This window comes from Myotis yumanensis, unplaced genomic scaffold (genome assembly GCF_028538775.1).
Source record: "Myotis yumanensis isolate MYYU_CA2020_CCGP unplaced genomic scaffold, mMyoYum1.0.hap1 SCAF_3, whole genome shotgun sequence".
In the NCBI taxonomy this organism is placed as follows: Eukaryota; Metazoa; Chordata; class Mammalia; order Chiroptera; family Vespertilionidae; genus Myotis; species Myotis yumanensis.
In genome coordinates this window covers 102,891,510-102,902,054 of record NW_027223754.1, presented here as the reverse complement: position 1 = coordinate 102,902,054, position 10,545 = coordinate 102,891,510, and the positions used below count along the sequence as shown (strand labels likewise).

At 37.6% G+C, this 10,545-nt stretch overlaps 1 pseudogene; it reads left to right on the top strand.

The window, feature by feature from the left end:
• The first annotated feature begins 606 nt into the window (after positions 1 to 606).
• Positions 607 to 924, top strand: LOC139005142 (cytochrome c-like; annotated as a pseudogene).
• Positions 925 to 10,545: the final 9,621 nt, after the last annotated feature.

Genomic DNA, 10,545 nt, shown 5'->3' with positions numbered 1-10,545 from the left:
CATAGGGTAGCTGAATGGATAAGAAAACATGACCCATATATATGTTATCTAAAAGAGACCTACCTCACCCTAGCTTGGCCTGCAGACTGAAGGATTCCCAAGTTCCATTATATTCAAAGGCACATGCCTGGGTTGCAAGCTCAATCCCCAGTAGGGGGTGTGCAGGAGGCAGCCAATCAATGATTCTCTCTCATCATTGATGTTTCTATCTCTCTCTCCCTCTCCCTGCCTCTCAGTAATCAATAACAATATATTTAAAATAAATAAATAAAAGAGACCTTCTCAGAACAAAGGATTCACACAGACTTACAGTGAAAGGATGGAAAAAAATTCTTCAGGCAAATGGAAATGAAAAGAAAGCTGGCGTAGAAATACTTATAACTGACAAAATTGACCTCAAAGTGAAGGCCATAACAAGAGATAAGGAAGGCCACTTCATAATACTAAAGGGATTGACACAACAAGAGGATATAACTCTGGTTAACATATATGCACCCAATACAGGAGCATCCAAAAGCATTTAAAAAAAAAACTTCTGGAGAGAGCAGATGTCCAACTGGTGAGTGGGAACCTCTGTGTCACACACAACTAATGAGCGATTTAAAAATGGGTGATGTTGAGAAGAGCAAGAAGATTTTTTTTCAAAAGTGTGCCCTGTGCCATACTGTGGAAAAGGGAGGCAAGCACAAGACTAGGCCAAATCTCCATGGTCTTTTTGGGTGAAAGACAGGTCAGGCGCCTGGATTTTCTTACATGGATGCCAACAAGAACAAATATCTCACCTGGGGAGAGGCTACACTGATGGAGTATTTGGAGAATCCCAAGAAGTACATTCCTGGAACAAAAATGATCTTCACTGGCATTAAGAAGAGTGCAGAAAGGACAGACTTGATAGCTTATATCCAAAAAGCTACTAATGAGTAATAGTTAGCCACTGTTTTATTTATTACAAATGTCTCATGACTTCTTTTATGTGTACCATATTTGAATTGATCTCATACACCAGAATTCGGATCAGAATGGCTAATAGAACATTTCTTTTGGGCAGTCCTGATTTAAATAAGATTGGCTTGTGGTTAAATGAAGATGGTCAGCTTTTTGAGCTTTGATGGTAATTTTGGTTCAGCAAGTGCTATCACTGTCCTGCCTTCTAAAAATATGACTGGACTTGATTCATGGTGTTCAACTTTTCACAGAGGTGGTGAGTGCCATCTGAAAATCTGTAGGAGATTGGTTTATATTTAGATTTATATAATTGGTTGTATTATATGTCCAAATTCTCAGGAAATCCCTTCACTGTCTCCTAGACCTGCAAGACTTGTGTTTCAAATTGTGTTCATTCACCTATTAAAAGGTAAGGGTTGCAGTTAAGCTGGCAGTGACTATTTCATCCTTTTAGTCTCAACTATTCCAATTTAATAAAATTCCCTATATCTAAACTGTTGCCTTTTACTGAATGAAAGTCATGTTAGTGTGGTTTATGTATAATATTAAAAAAGAGTATTTAACATTTCTACATTTTATAGATGATCTTTAAGGTCAGGTGCTTTTAAAATTCAGCATGACAAGATATAGTAGAAAATTCTGTGAATTCTTTAAGTCAGACTAAGTTATAATTCAGGATTGTCTTGAACAGCTATTAATTTACTATATTTGTGTGTGATTGATAATGGTGCTTTTTCCAGCTCACTAGGATAAAAGTAGAGAATGGATCATCAACACAAAATTGTAAAGTATGTCATCATAAGGCTCAAGATAATTAAAAACAAAGTTACAGATCATTAAAAAAAACTTCTGGAAATATCAAGGGAGAGATCGACAGCAATACAATCGTAGTAGATGATTTTATACCCCATTGATATCACTGGATACAATTGCTAGACAAAAAATCAACAAAGAGATGGCAGACAGCCGCGTCTCTTGGGACAGACACAGACCCTGACCAGGGTAAGGAGTTCCGCGGGTTTGCTGGCGCCAGGAGATTTGAGATTTGGATTTTGTGATTGCGGAGAACTGAGACTAAAGGGGGCATCCTGAGGAACTGATCAGACCATGCAGTGCCCATAAGAGAGGAGCGTTTCCCAGACCATGCAGTGCTGGTAAGAGAGGAGCGTTTCCCAGACCGGACTAAGGCGAACCAGGCTGAAGAGTAGAAGAACCGAAAGACCATCACTACTGCAAATTTTTTTTTTCTTTTTCTTTTTAATTTTTTCACCTTTTTACTAAGAAACCAATTTTTTTTTCTCTTTTTCTTCTTTTTCCATCACCTGATTTTACCCTTTCAATTACCACATTTTTATTTTTAACCAGTATTATTACTGCTACCATTTTACCATTTTTTAAAGTGCCATTTTATTTTCTCTTTATTTTCTTTTGGGATTAGTGTTCTCCATTCTATTTTCATCGTTCCTTTAGCATTAATTTTCCCTATATCAATTTCACCTCTTTGCTAAAACCCTCTTCCTTACTTTTCCCCTTTTGGTGTCCTGTTTCTCTTACCCTATTCCTGCTCCAGACTTTCCCAATTCCCTCTTTTTACCCCCTGTCTAATTCCACCCTACTTATATATCCTATTTCCAATCTACTGCTCTAAATCCTTATACACCTATTCTTTATCCTTCTTCACTTTCCAAACATTTTTTTCTCTCTTATCTTTCTATTGTTTTCTTGATTGTTGAATATATTGGGCTTTTTTTTTTTTTTTTTAATTTGTTTGTTTGTTTTGTTTTGTGTTTTTTCTTCTTTTTTAGGACTGGTTGTGAGGTTGTTTTTCTTTTTCTTTTTCTTTTTTTTTTTTTTTCTGCTGGTTTTTCCCTTCCCTCCCCCACCCCACCCCGGTTATTTTTGTGCTTCTGTTTTCCCTTACCCCTCTGGATATTATTGGTGGTTTGTAGTTTGCATTCATCTCCAGGGATCTGTTGCTGGAATTTGTTGAGATTAGTGGCAGTTCTATTGGAGTTTGCTCCTCATACCAATAGTCTCTTCCCCGCTTCTACTTCATTCTCTTTTTTCGCTCTCTTTTTTTCCCCCCTCTTTTTTCCCAATTCTATTTTTGCACTCCTTTTTTGTTTGTTTTTTTCTTATTTTTCTTTTCTGTTCTCTCTTTTATCTTCTTCTCTTCTTTCTCCCTTATCCCCTAATTCTCTTAATTCGGGTGGTCACCTTTATTTGGAGTTATTAATATTGTGAATATACTTGTGTTCAGTGCCTGGTACGTTGTGCCTTGCTCTGTTGTATTTTGTGCCTTTAAATCATCACAGCAGATCCAAGCAACAGCAGCCCCCTGATCACCGCAGCCTCCTGATCACCACAGCCTCCTGATCACCACACCCTCTGTCTGTGGAACAGCAGCTGTACGTGAAGCCTCCCCCCACCAGCCAGAAGAGCCAACACAGCTGTGAACAACACCCACCAGAGGAGCTGCTGCCAACTGGAAAGCAGCTGCTACCGCAACCGTCTGAGCAGCAACCACAACCCAAGGAGCCCCTGCCACCCAGGGAGCAGCCACTGAACATCTCAACATCTACATATGTCAGCGAGATCAAACATGGGTAGGCAAAGAAACCCCCAAAGGAAAGAAAAGGAGGACTCGCCGGAAAAGCAGCTAAGTGAGACAGAGATATGCAACATGACGGAAAAAGAATTCAGAATAAGGTTCCTAGAGTACATGCACCAGATGTTCAAGAAGCAAGAAGAAACAGATGAAAAACTCAACTACTTATGCAAGAAGCTAGAAGAAACAGATGAAAAAATCAACAACTTAAGTAAGTCCCAAGAAGAAATGAAGAGTGACATAGCTTCAATAAAAAACTCCATTGAAAGTATCAACAGTAGAATGGGAGAAGCGGAGGACCGAATTAGTGAATTAGAAGACAAGGAAGCAAAACACACTCAAACTGTATGGCAAATGGAGAAAAAAATTAAAAGACAGGAGGAGAGCCTAAGGGAGCTTTGGGACAACATGAAACGAAACAACATACGAATAATAGGGGTGCCAGAACAACAGAAAGATGAACATGGATTAGAAAACCTATTCGAAGAAATAATATCAGAAAACTTCCCTGAGGTGGGGAAGAAAAAAGTCACACAAGCCCAGAGAGTCCCAAACAAGGTGAACCCGAAAAGACCCACACCAAGACACATCATAATTACCATGGCAAATGTTCAGGATAAAGAGAGAATCTTACAGGCTGCAAGAGAGAGACGGAAAGTAACATACAAGGGATCTCCCATTAGATTATCAAATGATTTCTCAACAGAAACACATCAGGCCAGAAAAGAATGGACGGAAATCTACAAAGTGATGCAAAGCAAAGGACTGAATCCAAGAATACTCTATCCAGCAAGGCTATCATTCAAAATTGAAGGGGAAATAAGAAGCTTCACAGACAAAAAAGGGCTAAGGGAGTTTATCACCACCAAGCCAGCCATGCAAGAAATGCTAAAGGGACTGGTGTAAAAAGAAGAAATATCAAGCTCAGAAAGAAAACAGCCACACACACACACAAAAAAAAGAAATGGCTACAAACAAGTACCTTTCAATAATAACTTTAAATGTAAATGGACTAAATGCTCCAACCAAAAGACATCGAGTGGCTGAATGGATAAAAAAACATGACCCATACATCTGCTGTCTACAAGAGACCCACCTCATTAGAAGGGACTCACACAGACTGAAAGTGAAGGGATGGAAAAATATCTTTCACGCAAATGGAAAGGAAAAGAAAGCTGTGGTAGCAATACTTATATCTGACAAAATACATCTCAAAGTGAAGGCCATAACCAGAGATAAGGAAGGCCACTTCATAATACTAAAGGGATCAATACAACAAGAAGATATAACCCTGGTAAACATATATGCACCCAATGCAGGAGCACCCACATACATAAGAAAACTTCTGGAAGATATCAGGGGAGAGATCGACAACAATACAATCATAGTAGGGGACTTTAATACACCACTGACATCACTGGATAAATCCGCTAGACAAAAACTCAGCAAAGAAACAGCAATCCTAAATGACTCACTAGATCAGATGGACTTAATTGACATCTTCAGAACACTTCACCCCACAGCTGCGGAATATACATTCCTCTCAGGTGCTCATGGGACATATTCAAAAATAGACCACATATTGGGTCACAAGCAAAGTCTCCACAAATTCAAGAAGATTGAAATCATAAAAAGCTTCTTCGCAGACCACGATGGCATAATGTTAGAAGTAAACTACAATAAAAACAACCCAAAATACTCAAACACTTGGAAGCTGAATAGCATGTTATTAAATATTGATTGGGTTACCGATGACATCAAAGAAGAAATTAAAAACATCCTGGACACTAATGACAATGAAAACACAACAATCCAAAACCTCTGGGACACAATGAAAGCAGTCCTGAGAGGAAAGTTTATAGCTCTACAGGCCTATCTCAAAAAACAAGAAAAAATGGTAGTCAATCATCTAACTCTACAACTCAAAGAATTAGAAAGAGAGCAACAAGAAAACCCCAGAGTGAGCAGAAGGAAGGAGATAATAAAGATTAGAGCAGAAATCAATGAAATAGAGACCAAAAAAACAATACAGAAAATCAATGAAACCAAGAGCTGGTTCTTTGAAAGGATAAACAAGATTGACAAACCCCTAGCCAGGCTCACCAAGAAGCAAAGAGAGAGGTCCCAAATAAACCAAATCAGAAATGATAGAGGCGAAATAACAACAGACCCCACAGAAATACAAATGATTGTTAAACAATACTACGGGCAACTCTACTCCAACAAACTAGACAACCTGGAGGAAATGGACAAATTCCTAGAAAAATACAACATTCCAAAACTCAATCGGGAAGAATCTAAAAACCTCAATAGGCCAATAACTATGGAAGAAATTGAAGCAGTCATCAGAAAGCTCCCAGCAAAGAAAAGCCCAGGGCCAGACGGCTTCACAGGGGAGTTCTACCAAACATTCAAGGAAGAACTAAAACCTACCCTCCTCAGACTACTACAAAAAATTCAAGAGGAAGGAACACTTCCAAGCTCATTCTATGAAGCCAGCATCACCCTAATACCAAAACCAGGTAAAGACATCACAATGAAAGAGAATTACAGGCCAATATCCCTCATGAACATAGATGCCAAAATACTCAACAAAATCTTAGCAAATCGGATCCAGCAGTACATCAGAAGGATCATACACCATGACCAAGTAGGATTTATCCCAGAGATGCAAGGATGGTACAACATCCGTAAATCAATAAACGTGATACATCACATAAACAAATTGAAAGAAAAAAACCACATGGTCATATCAATTGATGCAGAAAAAGCATTCGACAAAATCCAACACCCATTTTTGATAAAAACTCTCAGAAAGGTGGGAATAGAAGGATCATACCTCAACATAATAAAAGCCATATATGACAGGCCCACAGCCAACATCATACTCAATGGACAAAAACTAACACCATTTCCCCTAAGAACAGGAACAAGACAGGGATGCCCACTCTCACCACTCCTGTTCAACATAGTACTGGAAGTATTAGCCATTGCAATTAGGCAAGAAGAAGAAATAAAAGGCATCCAAATTGGAAAAGAGGAAGTAAAACTGTCCTTATTTGCAGATGACATGATATTATACATACAAAACCCTAGAGACTCCATCAAAAAGCTACTAGACTTAATACATGAATTTGGCAATGTAGCAGGATACAAAATTAACCCCAAGAAATCTGAGGCATTTCTATACACCAATAGTGAACTTTCAGAAAGGGAGATCAGAAAAACAATCTCATTTACCATCGCACCAAAAAAATTAAGATACCTAGGAATAAACTTAACTAAAGAGGTTAAAGACCTCTACTCAGAAAACTACAGGATGTTGAAAAAAGAGATAGAGGAAGACATAAACAGATGGAAGAACATACCATGTTCTTGGATTGGTAGAATCAACATCATTAAAATGTCCATACTACCCAAAGCAATCTATACATTCAACGCACTTCCCATTAAAATACCAATGGCCTTCTTCAAAGATCTAGAACGAACTCTCCAAAAATTCATCTGGAATAAAAAAAGACCCCGAATAGCTGCAGCGATCCTGAGAAAGAACAAAGTAGGTGGGATCTCAATGCCAGATATCAAGCTGTATTACAAAGCCACTGTTCTCAAAACTGCCTGGTACTGGCACAAGAACAGACATATAGATCAGTGGAATAGAATAGAGAGTCCAGAAATTAGCCCGAACCAATATGCTCAATTAATTTGTGACAAAGGAGGCATGAACATATAATGGAGCCAAGATAGCCTCTTCAATAAATGGTGTTGGGAAAATTGGACAGACATATGCAAGAAAATGAAACTAGACCACCAACTTACACCATACACAAGAATAAACTCAAAATGGATAAAGGACTTAAATGTACGACAGGAAACCATAAAAATTCTAGAAGAATACAAAGGCAACAAAATCTCAGACATATGCCAAAACAATTTCTTCACTGATACAGCTCCTAGGGCAGTTGAAACTAAAGAGAAACTGAACAAATGGGACTACATCAAAATAAAAAGCTTCTGCACAGCAAAAGAAACCATCAACAAAACAACAAGAAAACCCACCTCTTGGGAAAACATATTTGCCAACGTCATATCTGATAAGGGCTTAATCTCCAAAATTTATAGGGAACTCATACAACTTAACAAAAAGAAGATAAACAATCCAATCAAAAAATGGGCAAAGGATCTAAATAGACACCTTTCAAAAGAGGACATTCAGAAAGCCAAGAGACATATGAAAACATGCTCAAAGTCACTAATCATCCGAGAGATGCAAATCAAAACAACAATGAGGTACCATCTCACACCTGTCAGAATGGCCATCATCAACAAATCAACAAACGACAAGTGCTGGAGAGGATGTGGAGAAAAAGGAACACTTGTGCACTGCTGGTGGGAATGCAGACTGGTGCAGCCACTATGGAAGGCAGTATGGAGGTTCCTCAAAAAATTGGAAATGGCACTCCCATTTGACCCAGTGATCCCACTTCTAGGAATATATCCCAAGAAACCAGAAACACCAATCAGAAAGGATATATGCACCCAGATGTTCATAGCAGCACAATTCACCATAGCTAAGATCTGGAAACAGCCTAAGTGCCCATCAGTAGATGAATGGATTAGAAAACTGTGGTACATCTACACGATGGAATACTATGCTGCTGTTAAAAAGAAGGAACTCCTACCATTTGCAACATCATGGATGGAACTGGAGAGCATTATGCTAAGTGAAACAAGCCAGTCAATGAAGGAAAAATACCACATGATCTCACTCATTCATGGATAATAAAGACCATTACAAACTTTTGAACAATAATAGATACAGAGGCAGAGCTGCCTCAAACTGATTGTCAAACTGCAGTGGGAAGGCCAGAGAGAGTTGGGGGGCAGGAGGGAGGGGAGTAAGAGATCAACCGAAGGACTTGTATGCATGCATATAAGCATAACTAATGGACATAAGACGCTGGGGGGTAAGGGAGGGTAGGGATTTGTCAAGGGCGGGGGGGAAAAAGGACACTTATGTAATACCCTTTGTAATACTTTAAGCGAAAAAAAAAAATTACAATGAAAAAAAATAAAAAATCAACAAAGAAACAGCAATCCTAAACAAATCACTAGATCAGATGGAACTAATTGACATCTTCAGAACATTTCACCTCAAAGATACAGAATATACATTCTTCTCAAGTTCACATGGGACATTTTCAAAGATAGACCATGTGTTAGGACACAGGCAAAGTTTATACACATTCAAGAAGGTAGAAATCATATCAGGCACCTTATTAGATCATAATGGCATATAATTAGAAATCAACTAATTAAAAACAATAAAAAACAATAAAACACATGGAGGCTAAATAGCATGCTATTAAACAGTGAATGGGTTACCAAAGAGATCAAAGAAGAAATAAAAAACATCTTGGAAACAAATGACAAGGAAAACACAATAATCCAAACTCTCCATGTGTGAAAGAAATCCTGAGAGGGAAGTTCATAGTAGTACCAGCATACCACAGAAAACAAGAAAAATTTGTAATAAGTTATCTAACCCTATAACTTAAATAATTAGAAATAAGAGCCCAGAGTAAGTAGAAGGAAAGAAATAATAAAGATCAGAGTGGAAATAAATTACATGGAGCCCAATAAAACCAAGAACTGGTTCTTTGAAAGGATAAACTGAGATTCACCAAGAAACAACGAGAGATGACCCAAATGAACAAAATAAGAAATGAAAGGGATGAAGTAACAACTGACCCCCACTGAAATACAAAGGATTTTTTTAGATACTATGGAAAAACTGTAATCCAACAAAATGGACAACCTTGATGAAATGGACTTATTTCTAGAAAAATGCAATCTTCCAAAACTCAATCGGGAAGAATCAGAAAACCTGAATGGGCTGATAACTATTGATTAAATTGGAGCATTAATCAAAACCCTTCCAGTAAACAAAAGTTCTGGTCCAGATGGCTTAATGGGAAAGTTTTACCAAACATTCAAATAAGAGCTAACACCTATCTTCTTCAAACTATTCCAAAAAATTAAAGAGGAAGGAACACTTCCAAGCTCTTTCTATTAGCCAACATTACCCCAATCCCAAACCAGATAAAGACAAAACAAAGAAAGAGAATTACAGGCCAATATCCCTAATAAATATAGATGCTAAAATCCTCAAAAAATTTTAGCAAGTCAGATTCAACAATACATTAAAAATATCATACACCATGAACAAGTGGGATTTATTCCAGGGATGTAAGGCCAGTATAATATCTGTAAATCAATAAATGTGATACAACATATTAACAGATTGCAAGACAAAAATCACATGATCATATCAATAGATGCAGAAAAAAGCATTTGACAAGATCCAACACCATTTCTTGATAAAAACCCTGGGCAAAGTGGGAATAGAGGTATCATACCTCAACAGAATACAAGCCATATATCACAAACCTATAGCCAACATCATACTCAATCTGAAAAACTAAACGCATTTCCCCTAAGAACAGGAACAAGACAGGGATGCGCACTTTCACCACTCCCGTTCAACATAGTACTGGAAGTACTAGCCATAGCAATCAGACAAAGAGAAGAAATAAAAGGCATCCAAACTGGAAAGTAAGAAATAAAGATGGCATTATTTGACTACATGATACTGTACGTAGAAAATCCTAAAGACTCCATCAAAAAACTACTAGATTTAATAACTGAATCCAGCAGCATAACAGGATATTAAATTAATATCCAGAAATCTATGGCATTTTTTTCATACCAATAATGAACTTTCAGAAAGAGAGATTAAAAAAAAATCCCATTGCACCAAAACAATTAAGATACCTAGGAATAAACTTAACTAAGGAAGTAAAAGACCTGTATTCGAAAATTGCAGGACACTGAAAAAAGAGTTAGAGGAGGACATAAACAGATGGAAGAACATACCGTGTTTATGGATTGGTAGAATTAACATCATTAAATGTCCATACTACCCAAATCAA